The sequence below is a fragment of the Pinus tabuliformis genome, chromosome J (assembly GCF_031772625.1).
Source record: "Pinus tabuliformis cultivar Carrire ecotype Pingquan chromosome J, CPIR1, whole genome shotgun sequence".
NCBI lineage: Eukaryota > Viridiplantae > Streptophyta > Pinopsida > Pinales > Pinaceae > Pinus > Pinus tabuliformis.
Window position 1 is genome coordinate 1,115,759,023 of NC_142295.1, and position 22,674 is coordinate 1,115,781,696.

General features: G+C 37.6%; 1 pseudogene; it reads left to right on the forward strand.

Annotated features, from left to right (window-relative positions):
• The first annotated feature begins 464 nt into the window (after positions 1-464).
• Positions 465-3,347, forward strand: LOC149230980 (pentatricopeptide repeat-containing protein At2g13600-like; annotated as a pseudogene).
• The last annotated feature ends 19,327 nt before the right edge of the window (positions 3,348-22,674 follow it).

The following is a 22,674-nucleotide window of genomic DNA, read 5'->3' on the forward strand; positions in this document are numbered from 1 at the left end:
ATTACTAAATATAACTATGTATTATTATATATAATTTGAATGGAGAATAAATTATCTCATGCATTTAGTACTTACTTTCTCATATAGGTGAATTTGAATGGATCATAAATTTACCTTTAATATAAAAAATACAAGATTAAAATTCCAAATTAAGTAAAATATTAAAAATCTTTACTCAAATTTACTAAAGCTAATAACATCTCTTAAATCAAAGGAAAAAGGTTAATTCAATGTAAGAATAAAAAATGCTGTTCCAAATTTTTAATATTTTTTTTTATTACGCCGTTAGGCGTTCCCATCTGAAATGGACTCCCCCAGCGGCCCCCGTGTTTTATTGTTCACCCTTAGATGGATGGTGTTAGACGATTGAACGAATTTCGATCGTTGATCGAAAACTAAAATAAAACTGCAATAAAAAAAGGGGGAGAAAATGGGCAGGTAAAGCGGTTCGGTATGACTCTGAGTACCTTCATTGTGCGGGTTCGCATGGCATTTGCTAGATATCGATTACCAGTTCGCGGAAGAGAATCTCAGAGCTGCTCCTGAAATACATTGGAACAAACGCGTACTCGTTGCAATGGTCCCTGCTGCCTTGCGGCAGGTAATGGGGGACTAATAAAATAGCCATGGCAATGGCAGCGAGAAACGATCATAAGAAGAAAAATGGTGTTGTCAGTGAAACCAGTTCTCGAAATTTCCAACAGATGCAAAGCTACAACAGATACTCTGAAAACGAAAGAAGGGAATGATGGGTTGGTAAAAAGTTTGTGTAAACAGGGTCGGTTGAGGGAATCACTGCGCATTTTGCAGGACATGGTTGAGAATGGGATTTGGCCATACTCCTCTACTTACGATTCTCTGTTGCAGGGATGCCTGAATGCTAAATCTCTTCCAGATGCCAAACTAGTCCATGCCCACATGGTTCAAACGCAATTTGAATGCCAGGATATCTCGCTAGGAAATAAACTGGTTAGTATATACGTTAAGTTAGGGAGCCTCATAGAGGCTCGCAGGGTTTTTGATGAAATGCCTCTGAAAAATGTGGTCTCGTGGACCGCCATGATTGCAGCTTATGCCCGGCACGAGCATGCTCAGGAGGCCTTGGGATTTTTTCATGAAATGCAAGATATGGGTTTACAGCCCAATCATTTTACCTTTTCCAGCATTCTCCCGGCGTGTACTGATTTGGAAGTCCTGAGGGAAGTTCATGGTGAAATTCGTAAGGGTGGATTCGAAACGAATGTGTTTGTGGGAAATGGACTTGTGGATATGTATGCCAAACATGGGTTTATTGAGTTTGCACGCGAATTGTTTGACAAAATGCCTCAACGAGATGTTGTCTCATGGAATGCTATGGTTGCAGGCTATGTACAGAATGGACTGGTCGGTGATGCCCTGAAGTTGTTTCAAGAGATGCCCAAACGAGATGTCATTTCATGGAATACAATGATTGCAGGGTATGCGCAGTGTGGGGATGTGGAAAACGCGGTGGAGCTGTTTGAGAAAATGCCTGGACATAATTTGGTTTCATGGAATACTATGATTGCAGGGTATGTGCAGAATGGATATGTTAAAGAGGCCTTCGAGCTCTTTCAGATCATGCCTGAAAGAAATGTGATCTCGTGGAATGCAGTGATTTCTGGATTTGCACAGAATGGGCAAGTTGAAGAGGCTCTAAACTTGTTTAAGACAATGCCTGAATCTAATGTTGTCTCGTGGAATGCAATGATTGGAGGATATTCACAGAATGGGCAAGCTGAAAACGCCCTGAAACTTTTTGGACGGATGCAAATGGTAAATATAAAACCGAATACAGAAACCTTTTGTCATTGTCTTACCTGCATGTTCAGCTTTGGCAGCTCTGGAACGAGGCAGTGAAGCCCATGAAGTAGTAATTAGAAGTGGGTTTCATTCTGATGTGGTTGTGGGAAATACCCTTGTAGGCATGTATGCAAAATGTGGGAGCACAGAAGATGCACGCAAGGTGTTTAACAGAATGCGCCAACAAGACACTGCTTCCTGGTCTGCAATGATTGTAGGGTATGCAATAAATGGATGTGCCAAGGAGTCCCTGGAACTCTTTGAACAAATGCAATTCACTGGCATAAAGCCTGACCGTGTTACTTTTGTGGGTGTTTTGTCTGCTTGCTGCCATGCAGGGTTAGTGGACGAGGGAAGGCAATACTTTGATCTCATGACTCGATTTTATCACATTACTCCTGCAATGGAGCACTATGGCTGTATGATAGACCTTCTTGGCCGGGCAGGGTGCTTGGATGAGGCAAACGACCTTATTAACAAAATGCCATTTAAACCGGATGCTGACATGTGGGGTTCGTTTCTCAGTGCCTGCAGAACGCATAACAATATAGACCTCGGAGAAAAGGCAGCACAACACCTTATTGAGCTGAATCCCCAAAATCCAGCACCGTATGTACTGTTGTCAAACATCTATGCAGCAGCTGGTAGGTGGGATGACATTGGCAGTGTGCGGAACAGGATGAAAGAAAGGAAGGTGAAAAAGAAACCCGGTTGCAGTTGGATTGTTATTAACAAACAGGTCCATGCTTTCCTCGTAGGGGGATAGACTACTCCCACAAAGAGAAACAATTTATGCGAAGTTGAAACTTTGTCTGATCAGATGAATGCTGTGGCATATACAGCCAACGTGGGAATTCTACCAAATGGTTTTGAGGAGTAAAAGGATGACGTTCGTTTCCACCATACCCAACATGGGATTTCTACCAAATGGTTTTGAGTAAAAGGATCACGATCTTTCCCACCATAGCAAAATCTGGTCATCGCATTTGGACTCTGGACTTTATAACATGTTCAGTTCTCCTAAGACAGTCGTACATGTACAGAAGAACCTTTTTAAGTTCTAGTCATTGTCACTCTGCTATGAAGTCCATGCCCAAGCTTCTTATGCAGGAGATTGTCGTGAGGGATGCTCATTGTTTCTATTGTTTCAACAAGAAACTGTGTTCTTGTAGAGATAGTTGTGGATGTCTCGAGCATTGAGTGAATGAACCCTGAGTTAGTGAAAAAAGAAAAACCCAGTAAAACAAGCCATAAGCATTGGTTTGCATAATGACCAAGCTTATGCATGTTGGCAAATCTTGCACTGGTGAAGATGGGCAGTGTTCCACTGTGGATTACGACTTGCCTACTAGTCAAGCTTATTTACGTAATCAATTATGATTGGTAGCCATGGAATAGCCGTTAAATTTTGGTTGCATGATGACCAAGCTTATATATGTTGGCAATCTTGCATTGGTGATGATGAGCAGTGTTCCTCTGCGGATTATGACTTTCCTACCAATCAAGCTTATCTATATTCTCTATCATGGATGTGTAGCCAAGGAATAGGTGTTATATTTTCTATTTAATATATGTAGCATTTCAATGTCCAGAACATATTTTCACTTTACCATTGTGTTATCAGAGTTATGAAGCACGGTTAAATTGACAGGAAGATACGTACTCATAGGTTGGGAGAACCAGAGAACCATTCTTTTATGATATTTATGTAATATGGATAAATAAACAGGTAACTATATATTTAGAGAGCTCTATGAGCAAATTTTGGGGATGGCAAACTAAAATTCACCAACATGGAAGTACCATTGCAGTAGTAAAACATGCAATTGGATAATGACAAGAAGCCAAAGATGGTGATGTTTGTAGCAAAGACAAAGGGCGCTATTACATGTAGGGATTTGGAGATTTGGATTCAAAGCCAACTTCCAAATTAATAAAGCTTTTGGTATAGGGAATTTTTTATAATGTACTTATATTTCGGATCTGTTATGTATGTGGGTGTAAATAAACAGTTTTTGATTGTATTTGAAGATAGAATAAATCCGTAATTGTATAAATGTATTGATAGATAAATAATTGATAGAATGATGAATACTACAATGAGGGCGCTCGTTATAAATATCTAAGTCGGGTGTTCTTTCACTAATATCTAAGTCGGGTGTTCTTTCACTAATGGACATATTTTTTTAATAAGACATATTTCATCTAAGTAATTAACTATTTATTATGTTTACGCCGTAAGGCGTTCCCATCTGAAATGGACTCCCCCAGCTGCCCCCGTGTCTTATTGTTCACCCTTAGATGGATGGTGTTAGACGATTGAACGAATTTCGATCTGGATGGTGTTAGACGATTGAACGAATTTCGATCGTTGATCGAAAACTAAAATAAAACTGAAATAAAAAAACGGGGAGAAAAGGGGCAGGTAAAGCGGTTCGGTATGACTCGAGTGGCATTTGCTAGGTATCGATTACCAGTTCGCGGAAGAGAATCTCAGAGCTAAGAGCGAGCTGCTCCTGAAATCGAACCCTGTTCGCAAGAATTCCCAAAGATCCATATGACCGAGCCATTGCTCGTTTCTGGGCTGCCTTTGTAGACGATAAGGTAATTTAGTTCATTCTTACTGTTATTCCAATCTTTTATAATGTTAATCCTTGTGATCTACGGATCAGGACAGATGACAGGCAACATGGACTATTGGGTCAAATCTTGAGATTTATTGGTTGCGCGGCGGGCAACAATGGAGTCTATGGTAAAGCCTTGCGAGGTCATGAAAAGAAAAGGAGATACCCACAACAAAGAATTGCAGATTGGAAAAAAGCATTGCTTGAGGTTTCACACTTGCGGTTTGGAGCTAAAGGCATATTATGGGTAAGAACTTTTAGTCTCTGTGTCCCTAATAGTTTGATTGTATTGATAAACGAAGTTTTTCGCACTCACGTTTGGTTTTACTGTGAATAACCAGCGACGAAGGCAAACTCCTGGAGAATGTAGTTCAATTGGTGGAAGAAAAAATTAGAAAGCCTCAACTGTTTGTAGCTGAATATCCAACTGGTTTGGACGAAAAGCTACAAGATTTTGAGAAAACAGTGATGCTGCAGCAGCGACCCAGCGTGGAGACCAAGGTTGTGGGGATTGTGGGTTCTGGTGGTGTAGGGAAGACAACCTTGGCATTAGAGTTCTTTAACCGCAACAGGTCAGCCTACCGTGGATCTTGTTTTTTGGAAGATGTGAGAGCCGAAACTTCTTTAATTTCTGTTCAAAATAAACTCCTCCAAGGCTTGACTTCAGGGGATCTGGCAGTTAGTAACATTGTTGAAGGTAAATCAGAGCTTTCTCATCGTCTCTTGGGTTATAAAGCCCTCATAATTTTGGATGATATCAATGATTCCAGGCAGTTAAAAGCATTATTTTCACCTCTTAAAGATATTCTTAGTTCCGATAGCTTAATCCTACTTACATCTCGCAATAGGGATTTTCTTTAAACCAACGGAGTCTCGTTGATTTACAAGCTGTCAGGCCTCGACAGAGAACAGTCACAAAGGCTTTTCTGCATGCATGCCTTTCAGGAGCCTAAACCCCGTGCGGGATTTGAAGAAGTGGTTGCAAAGTTTTTGGATGCGTGTGATGGATTGCCATTGTCTCTCAGAGTTCTAGGGTCTCATCTTTATAAACAATATTTAGAGTATTGGGAAGCCCAATTGCTGAAATTATCGGGTTTAGTACTTCCCCCCAAAATACAAAACAGTCTTAGGATTAGTTACGACAGTCTCGACACCCAGGAAAGAGAGATATTCTTAGATATTGCCTGTTTCTTCATAGAAGAAGATAAAGATCTGGCCATAAGCATATGGGACAGATCTGGTTGGGGAGGAAAGCTGAATCTGCAGAACCTAGAGTACAAGTGTATTCTGGAGATCGACTGTCAAAACCGTATAAAAATGCACGATCACCTCAGAGACTTGGGCAGAGATTTCGCTGATAGAGAACTTCCGAGATGTCATCGTCGTCTTTGGCGCCCCACTGACGGCCTTTTTCGTAATGCGGTTATACAACCAAATGTACGTGTTTGAATCAAAATGTTAGTTCTGAAAATTTTACAAGTTATATATTGTTAATACTGTTTGGATTTACGAGTAAGTCCATATTGTTTTCTAACAGTTTTCAGATAATAATTCAGGTGCGCGGGATAAACAGGGTTCAAGGAATACCTGACCAGTCGTTCCACAACTCTTTGCAGCCTTATGTTGATATGAGCACGTTGCACCTATTGAGGGCCGAAGGTAATTGTTTGAGAAGCATATCCGAGTTTCTGAAACAAGCGGATCAGCTTCTATGGCTTTGCTGGAGTAAGTGTCCAGACACTTCCCTGCCTTCTTGTCTTCGAATTCGGAATTTGAGAGCTTTACAAATGACCGGTGGCGAATTGGAAACATGGTGCCATAGTGAAAGTGTGGTAAAGAATGCTTCTTTTTTTCCCCTTTTTGGTTGTTGTCCAGAATACTCAAAATTTATGGTTGCTAATTTTGTAGATGTATTATTAAATTAAATTGAAAAACGTTCAAAGATAAGAGAGAAAAAATGTAGCCCCAGGGGCATTTCAATTCGTTAATAAGTTTGTTGAAACAACACAGATTCAGATTCAAATCCCCTATAGTGAGTCGTTTAGGGCTTGAACCCAAGAAGCAACAGGCTGCTTTTTGGCTTGAACCCAAGAAGCAACAGGCTGCTAGTACAAAAAGAAAGAAAGAAACAGATAAAAAAAATGTATATGCATCTGAAAATTTTTTGCTTGCCAACAAGTTTTTAATGTATCTCTCCGATACTGTAGCTGTCATTCCGCTGTTCAATGTGCGTTGATTAGGAATGTAATAGAAACCATAATGAAAAGGAAGCTTTGGTGTAGAATGTAATAGAAACCAGAATGAAATGCAATTAATTTTTTGGAAAGATCCTTTATACCTAGTATAAAGTGTTGCATAAAATACAAAATTTGTAAAAAGTGTTGCATAAAATACAAAACTTGTAAAGAGTAATTTTATACGGGACCTTGCTGCATTTTGGAAAACAATCCGGAATGTGAATGGTTCTGGGCTTCAAATTCTGTTGTTGGTTCAATATTATGAGTTATCTCGGAATCAATTTTTTTTAAATAAAAAACGCCATTTTTTTTAAATAAAAAACGCTTCTGTATTAATAAAAATAAAAAAAACAGATAGTAAATATAACATATCTCTTGATTACAGGTGGCTTCCACAGCATTCATTACCTCGAAAAAAAAAGTGAGGTCTCGGCTTGCTTGACATCGCATTGGGTGGTTTGTCAGTGATTATCAAAGGCTACCGATAGCGTTTTAATAGATCCAGAGAAAATGCCATTGCTGAGCGCATGGATTGATCGATTCTATAAATCCGATGGACTGAAAGAAGTAATCCCTGATTTTGCCAAGCTGCCGGAATTTATGTCCACTGGGAGAGCCAGTATGATCACCGCCTACAGCTAAATAGGGCAAACTTAGCACAGACAGAGGTTGTATTTGTTAAAGTACATTAAATTTAGGTAGTCGAGTCAAGTTAAATTTAGAAAGTAGCCAGATCCAGCCAATCTGGCAGAATGTATATCCATTAGGAGAGCGAATCTTTTGGGTATGATATCACCACCTACTGCAAATTAGGGCGAACTATGCCGGCCTTATAAATGGAGGACAAGCAAAGAGATTTTATTTAAGATGAGTTTATCACCTACGTCAAGAAGTAAGATCACCCAGTAAGTTATTATAATTAAATCCAAATAGTGAAGGGAATAGTGATAATAATCAGAATAGTGGAAGTAGTCAATCAAGATCTAGGATGCCAAACAAATCAATCAAAAGTTTCATAGTGTGGAACTACGTAGAGAATGGTAATGGACGTTGATCCTTCTATGCGAATTACGTTCTTTCACTGTGTTGGATCGGAGGATCCCAAACAAAATATTTTTGTATGTGAGAAAGTTTGGAATGTTAAATAGGTACTCGATGAATATAAAAAGGTGGCACAATTGTATACCACTATTAGACCACATGTTAACATGGTACATGAAATTAAAGAACATTGTGCCAGGAGGGAGAGGTAGAGGATTATGGGAGATCAAGAAAGCAAAGGAGTTTCGAAAAAAAACCAAAGTCTAGTGTATCACATAGGTCAAGGAGATTGAGCAGTACGTTAGTGAGTCAGTATGGGATTAAAACCATACATTCAAAGAATTATTAGAATTATTATCATTTCCAATTCCTAGTGTGTTGCATAGAGAATCATTCATTGTAATTTCATTTCCCAATATACATGTTTTGTGGAGAACCTACATTAACTTAGTACATTGGAACTTAATTATTTAGATCCTCCTGGTGGCAATCTAATTATCATATGTACCATTTCCATGGATAAATCATGTGATTGATGTGATGTTATTAATTCTAAATGTAACTAAAGTGAATTGTAATGCACTCATGTGTATTTAAGTCAAGATTGAGTATATGAAAAATAATCATGTGATTGATGTGATGTTATTAATTCTAAATGTAACTAAAGTGAACTGTAATGCACTCATGTGTATTTAAGTCAAGATTGAGTATATGAAAAATTTAAGGGTCATGTATTAAATACTAATAAAAGAATTTGTTGTGGAAAAATGGCATTGCCACAGTAATATAAATCATAGCAAAGATCTTCATTCATATATATATAGATATAACAAGTATGTACTATAGAGATTTATTTATCTCAATGATAACTTGAGATTCTTCTGTATGTAAATGAAAAATTAATAGATCAATTTAATCTTAATTTTGAGAGAATTGATTATTTTTAATAATGAAATATTTTTTGATTATTTTTAATAATGAATTTTTTTTTTTTTATTTTAATAATGAATTTTTTTTTAATTATTTTTAATAATGAAATATTTTTTTATGATATTATTTTTAATAATGAAATATTTTTTTATGATATTATTTTAAATTAAAATTTAAATCAAATTTATATTTTCATAATATATATTTTTATGCATAAGAGGTTGAAATAAAAATATTTTAATTAAAATAGAAATTAAAATATTTTTTTATTACTATTTTTTTTATTAATATTTATAGATATTCTATTTAAATTTCATATTAACATTAAAATAATTATACATGTTTAATTATTTTATTATTTATATAGAATTATGAAGGAATTATATATTTCTTTTATATTAGGTTATAAAAAAATATATTTCAATACAATAAATAGTTAAAAGAATTAATTAATCTACTTCTCTCTTATCAAATAATGTAAAGTTAGTTAAAAGAATTAATTAATCATTTTCAATAAAATATCTACTTTCCACTTCCTCTGGGTACGTTACTTGGAAATTATCTATTCGAAACTCTGGGTGAAAGAGAAGAGCTTTTTAGCTCTGCACAGACGGTTTATTGGTTTTAATCCGCTTCGTTGCACGCCCCAAAACAATTACATTTGGCCAAAATTGCCTGGCTTGCCTCTTGAACTGTGGACCAAAGAATCTATGGAAAAAATAGGAAATGCTATTGGGCGATTCATATACGTCGATCCTAGGTGTATTGGGGCAAAAGACAAGCAGGTGGCCTAGATTCTCATAGAAAAGGAATTCAAAGGGGGTTTTCCAGAGTCTATTGATTTAACTTGGGAGCTGTCCAAAATTCAACAACGATTAGATTATTGGGGCGTCCCATTTAGGTGTTCAAATTGTCACAAAACTAGACACCTTTTTCGTAATTGTCCTCGTCACCCCAATGGTAAACAGAAGAAAAAGTTCCATGCTGTAAATATTCCTGTTTCGACATATGAAAGAGAAAATTCGGCATATGAATGGCCTAACACCATGGAGGTCTATCGGGCTCCAGTCAGAACTAATGACGTCCTATCCTCGCCGAAAGGCCGTTCCCTAGATTGATCTGCCAGTCTTCCGCAATCTCGATCTGTATCTTTGAACCATACAAATCGTAATTCTAACTATTTTTCTGATCGACCCCGTTCTTCCACTGTTTCTGAAACTCCCTCGCTGTCCTTTTTTGACCTATCGGCCAGAGTAACGGGCTTCTCCAATATTTCTCCACCTCATGAATTGGAACCAAACCCTGAGATTCCCCTCCCTCCTGCATCTTCTAAGTCTCCATGTATTGATCTTGCGTCTGCCCATATTCAATACATATCTTCATCACCCCAATCCCCTTCCTCTCACACTCCACCCATCCAAAGATTCCCGTCTTCCCCCTCACTTGGTCGCTCTTTTGATATAAATAATAAATCTCCATATATAGCTCACTTCCCTAAACCTCCATCCCTTGGACATGTACCTGACCATAAAGGTAAGGCTCCATATATCCCTATTTCCCCTCCACTATCCCCTCGAACCTCTCCCCGTAATTCTTTTGATCACGATATTGACCTCCTTAAAAAAGCGTCTTTAAAATTTCAGCCATTAACTGTCCATCGACCCAATCGTTCCCCCTTGCCCAATATTAGCCCTAATTCAGCTAGAAACATAACTGTCCGCCGCAAAGAGAACCGTGGTAGTAGACACTTTCGGGGTAGGAAGGGAAGACAGGACTCGTCAACCCGAGATCTTTCCTTAATTGAAATTCCTATTACAGAAATTGCAGCTGAAGATATTCCTCTTAAAAGGCCTCTTAGAGCATGTCGGCCTAATGATTTTCCCAAATGATCGACATTCTATCAATGAAAATTCGGGGCCTTGGAGCTGACCCCAAATTTCTGGCCCTAAAAAATCTTTTTGTCTCTTCAAAATCTAAAATGCTTCTTATACAGGGAACCATGCACGATAGCTCACAAACCATTTCTTACTTCAGGCGGATGTTACCAACATGGCATATGGTCGCTTCAAATGCTGTGGGCATGTCTGGAGGACTAGCTGTATTATGGGACCCTAAATGGATTACGACTACTGCTTTTCAATGTTTCACTGGCATTCTTGTGCTGGCCCATTTCTGTGGATCTTCAGACCCCATTCACATATTGAATATTTATGCTCCATATAAAAACCAGTACCCTTTCTGGAATTATCTTCTTTCTTCTGAACTAATTGAAATTGACTCTTTGATAATTGGTGAAGATTTTAATTGCACCTTTTGTAATGACGAAATATGGGGCAATGGAAAGAAATATGATCTGATGGGGAGATTCATTTGGGAATCTATTATACAAAATAATTTTATTGATATCTTGCCTATTGGTCAGGGACCAACTTGGGACAATGGGCGATCCAACAATTCCTTCCTGGCGAAAAGATTAGACAAATTTATCTACCATGAAAGACTGACAGAAAGATATGGGCCTCCTACCATGAACATCATACCATCTTTCATATCTGATCACCGCCCCATTTCTTTTCAATGGAAATATGCTGGACGCAGATTTGGATATCCTTTCAAGTTCAATTGTGCATGGCTTGCTGTTGGTCAATTCAGCAAATTTATAAATGATACATGGAAGTTATCTCCCATGCAGGAAAATGACTCTTCCCGGCAATTCCTTGATTGCCTGCAATTTCTTCAAAAGGAGGTTAAAAAATGGAAAAAAGAGAAATCGACCTCCAATAAAAAGGAGCTGAAGGACATATGTAGGAAACTGGAGTACTTATCTACACTTTTTAAAAATCCCTCCATGACATCCACCATCAGAAAACATATATGGGATTTAGAAAAAAGAAAACAAAAGATATTAGAAGAAGAGGCCTCTTGGAGGCTCAAAAGTCGAGCATTATGGTTCAGAGAGGAAGATAAAAACACCAAGTTTTTTCACAGGTTTGCAAATAAGAGAAGGGATACAAACGCTATTTGGGAGATCAAGGATGAGGAAGGAAATTCTCACTCCTCACAGGAGGCTATTTCTAGAGAAGCTGTGAAATTTTACAGAAGGGCTTACAGTGAGGATTTTGTCTGTGATATTGAGGATATTCTATGGGGAATAGACCCATACCCCACTATGTTTGATGAAAGTCTAAGCAAAGCTCTATTTGGTGAAGTTTCAAAAGAAGAATTATTGGCAACAATGAAATCATTCCAGAAAGACAAGTGCCTTGGGCCGGATGGGTGGACCACCGATTTCTTCATCCACTTCTTTAAATTATTCAAGACAGATATCCTAAAGATGGTCGAGGAAATGAGAACACAGGGTTTCATAAGCCAAAAAATCTCCTCAACATATATCGCTCTAATTCCAAAGAAAAAGCTCTCCTCCACATTTTCAGATTATCGTCCAATCTCATTGTGCAACGTATTATACAAGGTCATATCAAAGATTATAGCTATTCAAATTAGAAACACTCTATCTCTACATCTATCTCCAGAGCAACACGGGTTTCTTAAAGACAGAAATATCTTAGAAGCAGTGGCTCTCACTCAAGAATTATTACACTCAATGCATAGCAGGAAAATAGAAGTTGCTCTTTTAAAATCGACCTTAAAAAGGCATATGACTATGTGAACTGGGGCTTTATTCGATGCCTACTAGCTAGGATTGGCCTAGATGTTAGGTGCATCAAATGGATCATGGCCTATGTGGTGGTAGTAAATTATGCAGTCCTAATTAACGGTGTCCCAACTCCTTTCTTCAAAGCGGCCAGGGGCTTACATCAGGGTTGCTCCCTATCTCCACTCCTTTTCATTCTAGTTATGGAATCTCTGAGCCTACACATAAAGAAAGCGATCCAACAAGAGATATACAAGCCTCTCCCCATTTGCAGGGATATATTCATGTCGCATAATCTTTTTGTTGATGATATCCTTCCGTCAGCCATACTGTGCAAATCAACATGGATATGTATCTATGAAATCTTTGGGAGATTTCAAAAAGCCACCGACATGTATATCGACGATTTAAAATCTTCATTCTATGTCGCTGATGTGAATGGAGGTATAATCACATTTCTAACAGATCTTTTCAACATTAAAGCATTTCCTATCCTGAAGGGCTTCAAACATCTGGGATTCAATTTGAAACCTGTGGGTTACAGATTGGCCGACTGGTCATGTATTCCAAATCGGTTCTATAAGAAAATATCTACATGGGAATACAGGTGCTTATCAATTGGAGGTCGCGCCATTCTCACACAATCCCTGCTGCTACAAATCATGGTTTATTGGGCACACCTTTTCTATATCCCTTCATCTACTATTAACAGTTTAAACATAATGATAGCTAATTTCATATGGGGAGGACAGAAGGAGAAGATAAAATATCACCTCAGCAAGCTTTCGAAGTTGACACGGCCAAAAAATATGGGAGGTTGGGGCATATTGGATTTACACTCCTTTAGAAGAGCCCTTCTATGTAAATCAATGTGGAAAGTGATTATGGATGAATCCAACTGGAGCAAAACCATTAGAGCTAAGTACATGGATGAGCAAGACATGACATATTGGTATAGACAACGCTCCACTAGATCCACCAACGGCTCATATATATGGAGAGGTTTTAAAAGATTGGAGTCGTTCTTTAGAAAAAAATTGATTTGGAAATTCCAATCCGGATCCAATATTATCATTGGATTTGATGAATTCGCAGGTATGGGAGAAAAGATCCGTATCTCCTCTCAACTTTTGAGAAATTTACACAGCAGGGGATATTTCTTTTGGGCCAGTGCAATAAAAAAATGGGATGGTGTTATTCCAATCTGGAAAACTGCTACAGAAATGCAATTACCCGGTGCTCTGGAATCCCAATGGAATGCTATCACTATTTCATTGCAATCGCGTGGATTGTATCGCTCGTCAGATAGGGATTGCCTCGTTTGGAAAGGTCTCAGTGGTGCATCGGCTGTATATGCAAAGCATATATATCTCCAAATTTTATTATCAGAGTCCGATACATATCATAATATTTTCCCCCCAGCGTTTTGGAAATTTGGATGCCCTTTAAAAATCATTATTTTTTCTTGGCTGGTTTTTCATGACAGGAATCTCACTTGGGAGAATCTCCAGAAGCGCAAATGGTGTGGGCCTGCCATATGCCCCCTTTGTAGATCAAATTCTGAAAATAATTTGCATATTTTCCTACAATGTCCTCAATCCCAGTTGATTTGGTAGAACTTAACTACTGACTTTGGTTTCGTCATCGTCAATGCTCCTTCTATCTATGAGGCTTCCAAAGCACGGAGCAACATGTATTGCAAGTGGAGGCCCATTTCTTTGTTAACAATCTGGGCCATATGGAAATGGCAAAATCGAATGATTTTCGATTCCAAAAGGGAACCGTTTTATAAATTTTTCGAATCTATCCTTTGTTTATATGAAGCGCTAGCTTAGCCATGACATCCCAAAGTCAGACAAGGAAGGAATCAACAGCCCAACGATGCCTATGGATATCCCTGTGCTTTTTAAAAATACACATAACTAATACTTTCAACTGTAACTCATTATCATCCACCCTTTCTTTCAACAACGTCCATTCACATGTCGCTATTCTTCCACAACCTATTATTATTTACAAAATATCCATTTTCAGAATACACATAACTAGCTATTGCAATTGTAACCCATTATCATCCACCATTGCTTTCAACAATGTCCATTCACATGTCCCTATTCTTCCCCACTCTATGCCTTACGGCGTTCCCTTTGCAACATAAGATGCAAATGCTAGTTAAATATTTGTAAAATGAATCTTCAAAGAGAAAAACCATATCCTATGGATAGATTAAATTCTTTAAAGACATAAATATTTCCACATCAAAGTTATAATATTTGAATATATTAATTTGATGTAGTTTTATTATAATTTTTGTTATCATGCCATAAAAAACATTATTAAATATAATATTAATATTATTAAATTTAATAACTTTGGATTAATACAATATTAAATTTAATACGATATTCAATTTGTTATGTTATAATATATATTAATATATCATGATATATATTGACTTGAGATATATATATGGAGGGAAGAACAAAGACATAAAGTGACAGAGGTGGAGAGATAGAGGGAGTGCAAGGGAGATATGGAGATCAAATGAAGATGAAAGACATAAAGAGATAAGAGTGAAGATGAACCATATCGAGAGATAAGAGTGGAATGAGAGAAAGAGAGGGAGTGACAAGAGAGAGATTGACAGAGAATGTATATGTTTTAGGATGAGACAGAGAGACAAAGAAGGAGCGATGGAAGGAAGGGGGAAGAGAAGGAGAGATAAGGATAGAGGGAGGGAGATAGTGACAGGGTTGGAGGGTGAAGTGATAGAGAGAAGGGGGAGAGAGAAAAAGGGAGGTGAGAGAGAAAGGGAGAGAGAATAACGAAGAGAGAGAGAATGTGATAGAGAGAAGGAGAGAGGAGGGGAGAGAGAGATGGAGTTGGAGGGAAAGAGAGATGGAGGTAAGAAGAAATGCATAGAGAGAGAAAGGTGGATATATATAGAGAGAGGGAGTTATAAGGGAGATAGAGAGAGAGGGAGAGAGGAGAGCGGGAGGGAAGAGAGTTAGATAAGGGAGAGAGAGAGTGAAGGGGAAGAGAGAGGGAGAGGAAGAGGGAGGGAGAGAGGGATGGAGTTGGAGGGAAAGAGAGAGGGAGATAAGAATAAATACATAGAGAGAGAAAGGTGGGGAAAGAGAGAGAGGGAGTTATAAGGGAGATAGAGAGAGAGGGAGAGAGGAGAGATAGGCAAGAGAGAGAGAGAGAGTGAAGGGGAAGAGAGAGGGAGGGAGAGATATATAGATATTGAGAAACAACGTGTATGTTTTGGCGATGATCTAGAGAGACAAAGGAGAGGCAGAGGGAGAGAGAGATATAGATGGGAGGTGAAGAGAGGGAAGAAGAGAGAGATAGAGAGACAGAGGGAGAGATACATAGATATGGAGAGAGAGTGTGTGTTTGTTTGGGGGTTGAGATAGAGAGAAAAAGAAGGAGAGATGGAGGGAGATATAGATATAGATGGAGAGGAGGAGAGGGAAGAATATTTCTTGTACTATATGCAACAATTTCAGTGTAGATGATGATTTCTAATCCTATTTGATTACTTTCACTAGATGCATTGATTTTAGTGTCTCCCCAATTCGGATCGAGCTGTCTGCACGAACAATAATATATGGGGACTGCATTGAGCACGATGGGCTGCCGGACTTGTATTCAGGCAATGGAAAGTTATCCAAAATATTGTCTAACAAAACTGAAACTATCCAGGATCCTCTAAGCAGTTAGACCCATCTTCTATGATTCACGAATATACCATATCCCCGGTGTACTCATAGTCTTTCTCCTCCAACTTGCAAGAAGAGTAGATTCTGCTACTGGCTTCGCGATGGGCACATGGTACAAGAATTTGAGATCTAACTTTTATTTTATTTTCTCAAGTTCATCCTTTTAAATTTTATTTTATTTTGTAATTTTATTTTATTTTGTTTCACAATAGATTATATTTTGGAATATTATAGAATATATTTTAAATATGATAGAAGTTGTTTGACTTACTCAAATTTTATAATCAAATTAAATTCAAATTCAATATATTTGATATCCACCATTCAAATTCAAGATGTTTGATATCCACCATGTTATTGTGTTCGAATAACAAGGACCACATGCTTAGCGGTGTTCCAATCAATCTACTCAGATTCAACCGTGGTACAGTTGTTTAAGCTACATGGAAGACTGAGAGCGTGCTGAATGTTAATTTAATTAACTGGGTTCTCATAATCGAAGGGTGTCATGAATTTAAGGTCCATTTATTTATTGAAAACTCAATCAAGTGAAAAGGATCCATGGCCTTCCCAACCTTAGTTTTGTTTTATATTTTTTATAAGAAGATTTCGATGCACCCAAAGATGCTCTGCCACTACGGCAATGTGGAATAATAATTATTTAGTACATTTGGTTTATATTGGAATTGGACTTCATCAATTTCAAAATTTTAAATTCGTTTGTTTTTTTTTTCTTTCAGTTTGGTTTTTAATTTATAAAATTTATTAAATATATTTATGAAATATGGTTAATTTTATAATTTATTCAATAATTATTTATAAAAAAATGGCAATTGAATGAGCCATTTACTTGTTTTATGAGAGGTGAAAATTTATATAGAGATTTTGATAATTGCGTTCAATATATTACAATTTATACCGAAAGTTTGTCGAATCTACAGTGAATTTATAGATGGTTATTTATTTTTTAAGATGGTAACTTATTTTTTACTTACAATTTATACAGAAAGTTTGTCGAATCTACAGTGAATTTATAGATGGTTATTTATTTTTTAAGATGGTAACTTATTTTTTACTTGTTGACTATTTTTTAGACGGTTATTTATTTTCTAAGATGGTAATTTATTTTTTACTTGTTGACTATCAAAACACTGATTGATATTGAGAATCTAGAATTTGTACTTGTCAAGATTATTTCTAGCACCTTCTCTTAATCATGGCTTATATGATAACTTGTCTACTAGTCTAAGTCCCAGTTAGGCTTACAAACATGACTTAAATATTTCATTTTGAGTTTGTTTGTTACAGGTTTATTGATGAAACTTTTTCTTGAATTTGTTGCTCTAAACTTCTTTCTTCTTCTTCTTACTCTAGATCATGAACACTGGATATTATGTAACAACCCCAGTGAAAATTCCAAGTAATAAAAGTTAATAAAGACAAATAAATAATAACCACGATCGATGGGACCCTTATTCCAAGCTGAATGTTGGGCAAGACATCCTAGGGGGTGTGCATTTGGTTATTTAACGGCTAACGAAATTGGCAAAGACAATGGCTAAGGCTTTGGAAAGGCGACATGACATTTTTGGCACATTTATTTATGAAAGTAATGGAAATTAGGAGAAAAGGAGGTGAAAGGTCACATGTTGCATGTGAGGAGGAAAATGAAGAAAAACAATCAAAAATGAAGAAAATAGAGGCCTCATTCATAAATAGGCTTCTGAGGATCAGTTCGTAACCTTTTGTCAGTTCAGTTTTGGAGTTCTCTCATTATTCTCTCTCTCCCTCTCTCTCTCTTGGACACTTAGAGTTTTCTTGGAGCATTTTGGCATTGGAGCAAGAAAGGAAAATAAGGCAAGAGGAAGCAAAGATCAAGCAGGGAAAGGCAGGATCAAGTAGCTACAATAGGCTTCATTGCAGGTATCGACTTGCATGTGTATTTTCCTTGCTAGATTTGACATGCATGGTATTGCATGTGGTTCTTTTGTTGTTGTGACATGGATTTTGCCAGGTGTAACTGTGTTCTCGGTCTAGCCTTGCCATTTCCAGATAGTCATGGTGTGATGGGGTTCTCATGTTTTGGTTGAGTTGGATTTCTAGATGGATTCGAAGTTGGTTGAGGTGGATCTCCGAATGATAGAGCACATGACCTAGTTTTCCCTGGATCGAACTGTGGATCATGATAAATCCATTGCCCCAATGACCCTTGAGCCAGACTGTGGGTTGCGGTAAAGTCAGGATTGGGTTGCCTCGATGGGCCTAGAAATCCTTGTCGGTGAATGGTAGGATATACGGTAAAGCCAAGAGGTGATTTTCTCTCCGTTGGAACTAGTAATCTCGAGTTTGGGATATGTAGTAAATCCTGGAGAGTGAGTTTCGGTTTAGGGCCTAATGATTTGGGTTTGGATTGTGGTAATGCCTGAGAGACTAGGAGACAAGAAAATTCCTCACGGTGTAGGTGGAGAAATTCGATGGCATCCATGTTTGTTTGGCCTAGTGATTGGGTGGAGATCACAGTAAAGCCTGTTATGATGTGTTCATTGTGTTGGCCTAGTGATCCAGGATGGATTATGGTAAAGCCTAGTTTTTATTGATGAGGGTGAGGTGGTTTAGCCTCGATATGCCCTGGTTGAGTTATTTTGGTTTGAGTCCCACATTCACACTTGGAATATGGCACAGGGGTGAAAGACTAAAGAGAGATTTGGCTCAGCCATTCTATGGTCAGGTGGAACATGGAAGTCCCATCCAGGGTTTAATTTTTGCATCATTAATGAAATGTTATTTCTCCTTATATTTATATGAGCATTTTGATGGATTATATGAGGTTTATATGGTTGTACTTTCATTTGTATTTTTGTAGTTATATGTTGATTATATGTGTATTTTAGGACATGAGCTACATATGGTTCTCAGAATGATTTTTCTCGTAAAGGAATGGATAATATATCTATGGTCTAATAGATGATAATGCAGCAAGTGGCATGAGGAAACAATAGGTCATAACGATTCTCAAATAAGTATGAGATCCTTACATTTAATTTTGTTGTTTACACCCACAGATTACATGTTGATGATATGTTTGACGAAATGTCTAGCATGGCTAGTAGTGATCTGATTAAGGCCTTGTTCAACTTATTGCTTTTGTATCATTTTTTCCTTGTTCTTTTATTGCTCCTTAGTTATCATTCCATTTTCGGCAGTGACCTGGGCTCTATGCCTGAAAAAGTGGCTCAAATCTCAGAGTTGTTGGCATAGAACTGACAAATTTAGTCTTTTTTCGCTGGCAGACAAACTTGTGAGAGCGACTTTGGGTTTTTGGATGCTCTCTTTCCTATATAATGGGCATGACTGAAGCTTACGATGTCCAAAACATGAGTGGGACCCAAGGACATGATGTCTTAGTGGTTGACATATCTCCTAAGGGTTTTGTTGCTGACGTGGATAGGTTTCTTGATGTGTTTCATCGATTCCACCCTTAAGGTCATATATGAGGTCAAATCCAATCATAGTAGCCTCTTGCCACATGTTTACCCCAGCTGGATGGTTACTTGGGTAGATGTGTGAGGAAGGTGATATAGAGTGGTAACAGAGCATGGTTCACCCCTCGAACCAGATGGGCAATGTGTGTTGGTCATGCATGCATGTCAGTTGCATGTGTGTCTCTTACACTTGCTTTCCATGTGCTTGTTCCATTTTAGTAAGGTTTCCATGGAGAATTGGATGATTGAACTTGTGTAATGCATCATCATGAGTATATGACTCGTTGCATATGGTTATATGTCACTTACATGTTGATTATATGTTGCTCACTTACTTCCTTGTATGTTAGGCTACATTCTTGTAGATTGATTACAAGAATTGATCGCTTATGCTCAACTACATGCATTTATGTGTAGGTGTAGTTGATTAGGCATTTCTTATGCATGTTGATAGTTTCATGTGGAAATGTGTAAAATGGAGTAATGGTTATTGACATGCATGAGGTCATATCTTGCATTGTTGACATGGCCTTGCATTGATGACTGGACCCTAGCTAAAGTGATGTTTATGTGTTGATACATTTATTTGCATATATCTATAGGTTGTTATGATTATGTTATACATGTATCACATTGATTTGTTGATATTTCGGACAAGGTATCCTCCCCGAGCTATGATAAAGTATGTTGATTTATTGTGTTTTGGTTTATCTAACATATTATGCATTGCATGAAAGAGACCAAATGGCTAGCAAGGATGGGCAGTGTGGTGTGGGGCACACTTCTGATTTGCCAGACACCTTGAGAAGCTTAAAGGAAGAAATTAAGATTTGTAAGGCAGATAATGATTGGATCATAAAGGAACAAGAGAAAAAAGTAGAGGTTAATGCTATACTTCTTCAGAGTTTTTCAGAATTGTAGCGACAAGGGCCACTATAGATAAACCATGGACATGAGGATATAACTGATGGGGCATATGGCAGTAGGTCTCGTGGTAGACACAATTCCAATAGATTTGACACAGTGAGATATGGAAAGTTTTTGGACACTCTGGATAGAAGGGGCGATGAGTACATGTATTATTCTAGTTCTAGTTTTGATAGACATCATGATCGTCATCACTATCATCCTTATAGGAGGAATGATAGGGGATACTTGTAGGATGAATTCAAGAAAGCTAAGCCACCTACTTTTGATGGAGATGTGAAGAAGTCGGAAGATGCAGTGGCTTGGATACATGGGATGAACAAATTGTTTGAGTTTCATGAGTACACAAATAACATGAAGGCTAGAGTAGCAATCTGAAGCTTGAACGATAAAGAAGACATGTGGTGGGAAGATGTTAAGAGGGTCAGAGATATCAGAACATATGACTTGAGTTGGTAGGAGTTCATGAGGATTTTCAGGAAGAAGTACTTTTTAGAGATATTATGATAGGAAGGCCAAGGAATTCTATGATTTAAAGATGTGATCAATGATAGATGAAAAGTACACAACCACGTTTCTAGAGCTATTGAGGTATGTACTATATCTTACTGATGAGAAAGCTAATTCTAGAGATTTGTCAGTGGTTTTCCCTTAAAATTTAGAGATCGGATTGAGTATGATGAGCTGCACACACTTGAGGGAGTTATTGGGAAATTGAAGCATTGTTATGAACAATCAAAGTGTAAGAATGAATCTCATCAAGGATGGAAGGGAAAAGACAAAGGTAGAGGTAAATGGTAGCCTAAGAGGATAAGGCCTCCACATGGAGATGAAAAAGAGAATGTGGCACTGCAAAAGAGATTTAATGCAGCTAGATAGGGACATGAGTCGCAACAACAACATATAAGTGTCGTTACTGGTTGGTTGGAGTGTTGGACATGTGGAAAGGAGTAGCTTAAGAGAGATTGTCCACATAATTAGTGTGGTAGACCTTAGATATATAGTGCACATGAGGCACAAACTGTTGGGGATGTTGGTCAAAATATCCCTCGTATCTATGCAGTAGTGGATAATAGACAGGAAAAACACTAGACATCTATCATTGAGATGGAAGGTAAGATTTGTGATCAAGTTATTTCTATTTTCATTGACCCTGGATCTAACTAAAGCTATGTTATACCTGACTTGGTGGAAAAGTGTGGTTTGATTAAGGAATTGCATGCAAAATCTTGGTTAGTGCAGTTGGCTACAGGTATGAAGAAGTGAGTTCATCATTGGGTAAGATCTTGTGCATTTGACTTGAATGTTATGCCTACACAACACATTTAAATTTATTACCATTGGGATCATACAATATGTTGTTGGGCTTGGATTGGTTGTATTTTCATAGAACCAAAGTAGATTGTTATGATAAAGCCATTGAGTGTGTTGATGACAATGGGGAACCAAGGGTCTTGTAGGGTAAAACAAAAGTCATATTAGTTACGATGGTGATAACTATGTGAGCAAAGAGAATCCATAGGAAAGGGTATATGTTATTTGTAGTACACATTTCTAACAATAACTGTAAAGAGGATGAGGATGCATAGGTGTTGAAAAGGTACCCAATTTTGTCGCAGTTTTAGTTAGGATGTATTTCCTGAGGAAATTATATATTTTCCACCTCACAAGGAGGTATACTTTTCTATTGAGTTAGTACAAGGGGAATCTCCAGCATCAAAATCACATTACAGGATGAGCACATCTAAGTTCGTTAAGTTAAAGTTGCAGTTAAACGAAATGTTGGACAATGGATACACTAGGCCAAGTGTATCACCTTGGGGTGTGATGAGCCTCATCATTGGGTAATTATATGGGCCCTAATTCACCTCCTAGCCTAGTTAAACCAACTATTCTCACAACTTATTGCATACTTTTGATTATATTTTGTTTATGAGATGAGTTAGAGTTGGATATTTTTCTCTGTGGTCTAATGTGCATTTAATGCAAGATTAAAGGATAAAAACAGGGAATTTCTGCAAAGACCTTGGTCAAAACTCGAATGGGAAAAGGGAGAGGAATTATAGGAGGTAAATCCTCCTCATTTACTACCCCTCCATTTGAATATTCCTCCATCGTCTCAGAGTGCAAATAGCCGAATCATGAAGAGTAGAAGGCAATAGAGCAAGTGAAAGACAAAGCACCAGTTTATCTCGAGTTTGGGAGTTGAGCCTCCCTAATTTTAAGGAATTC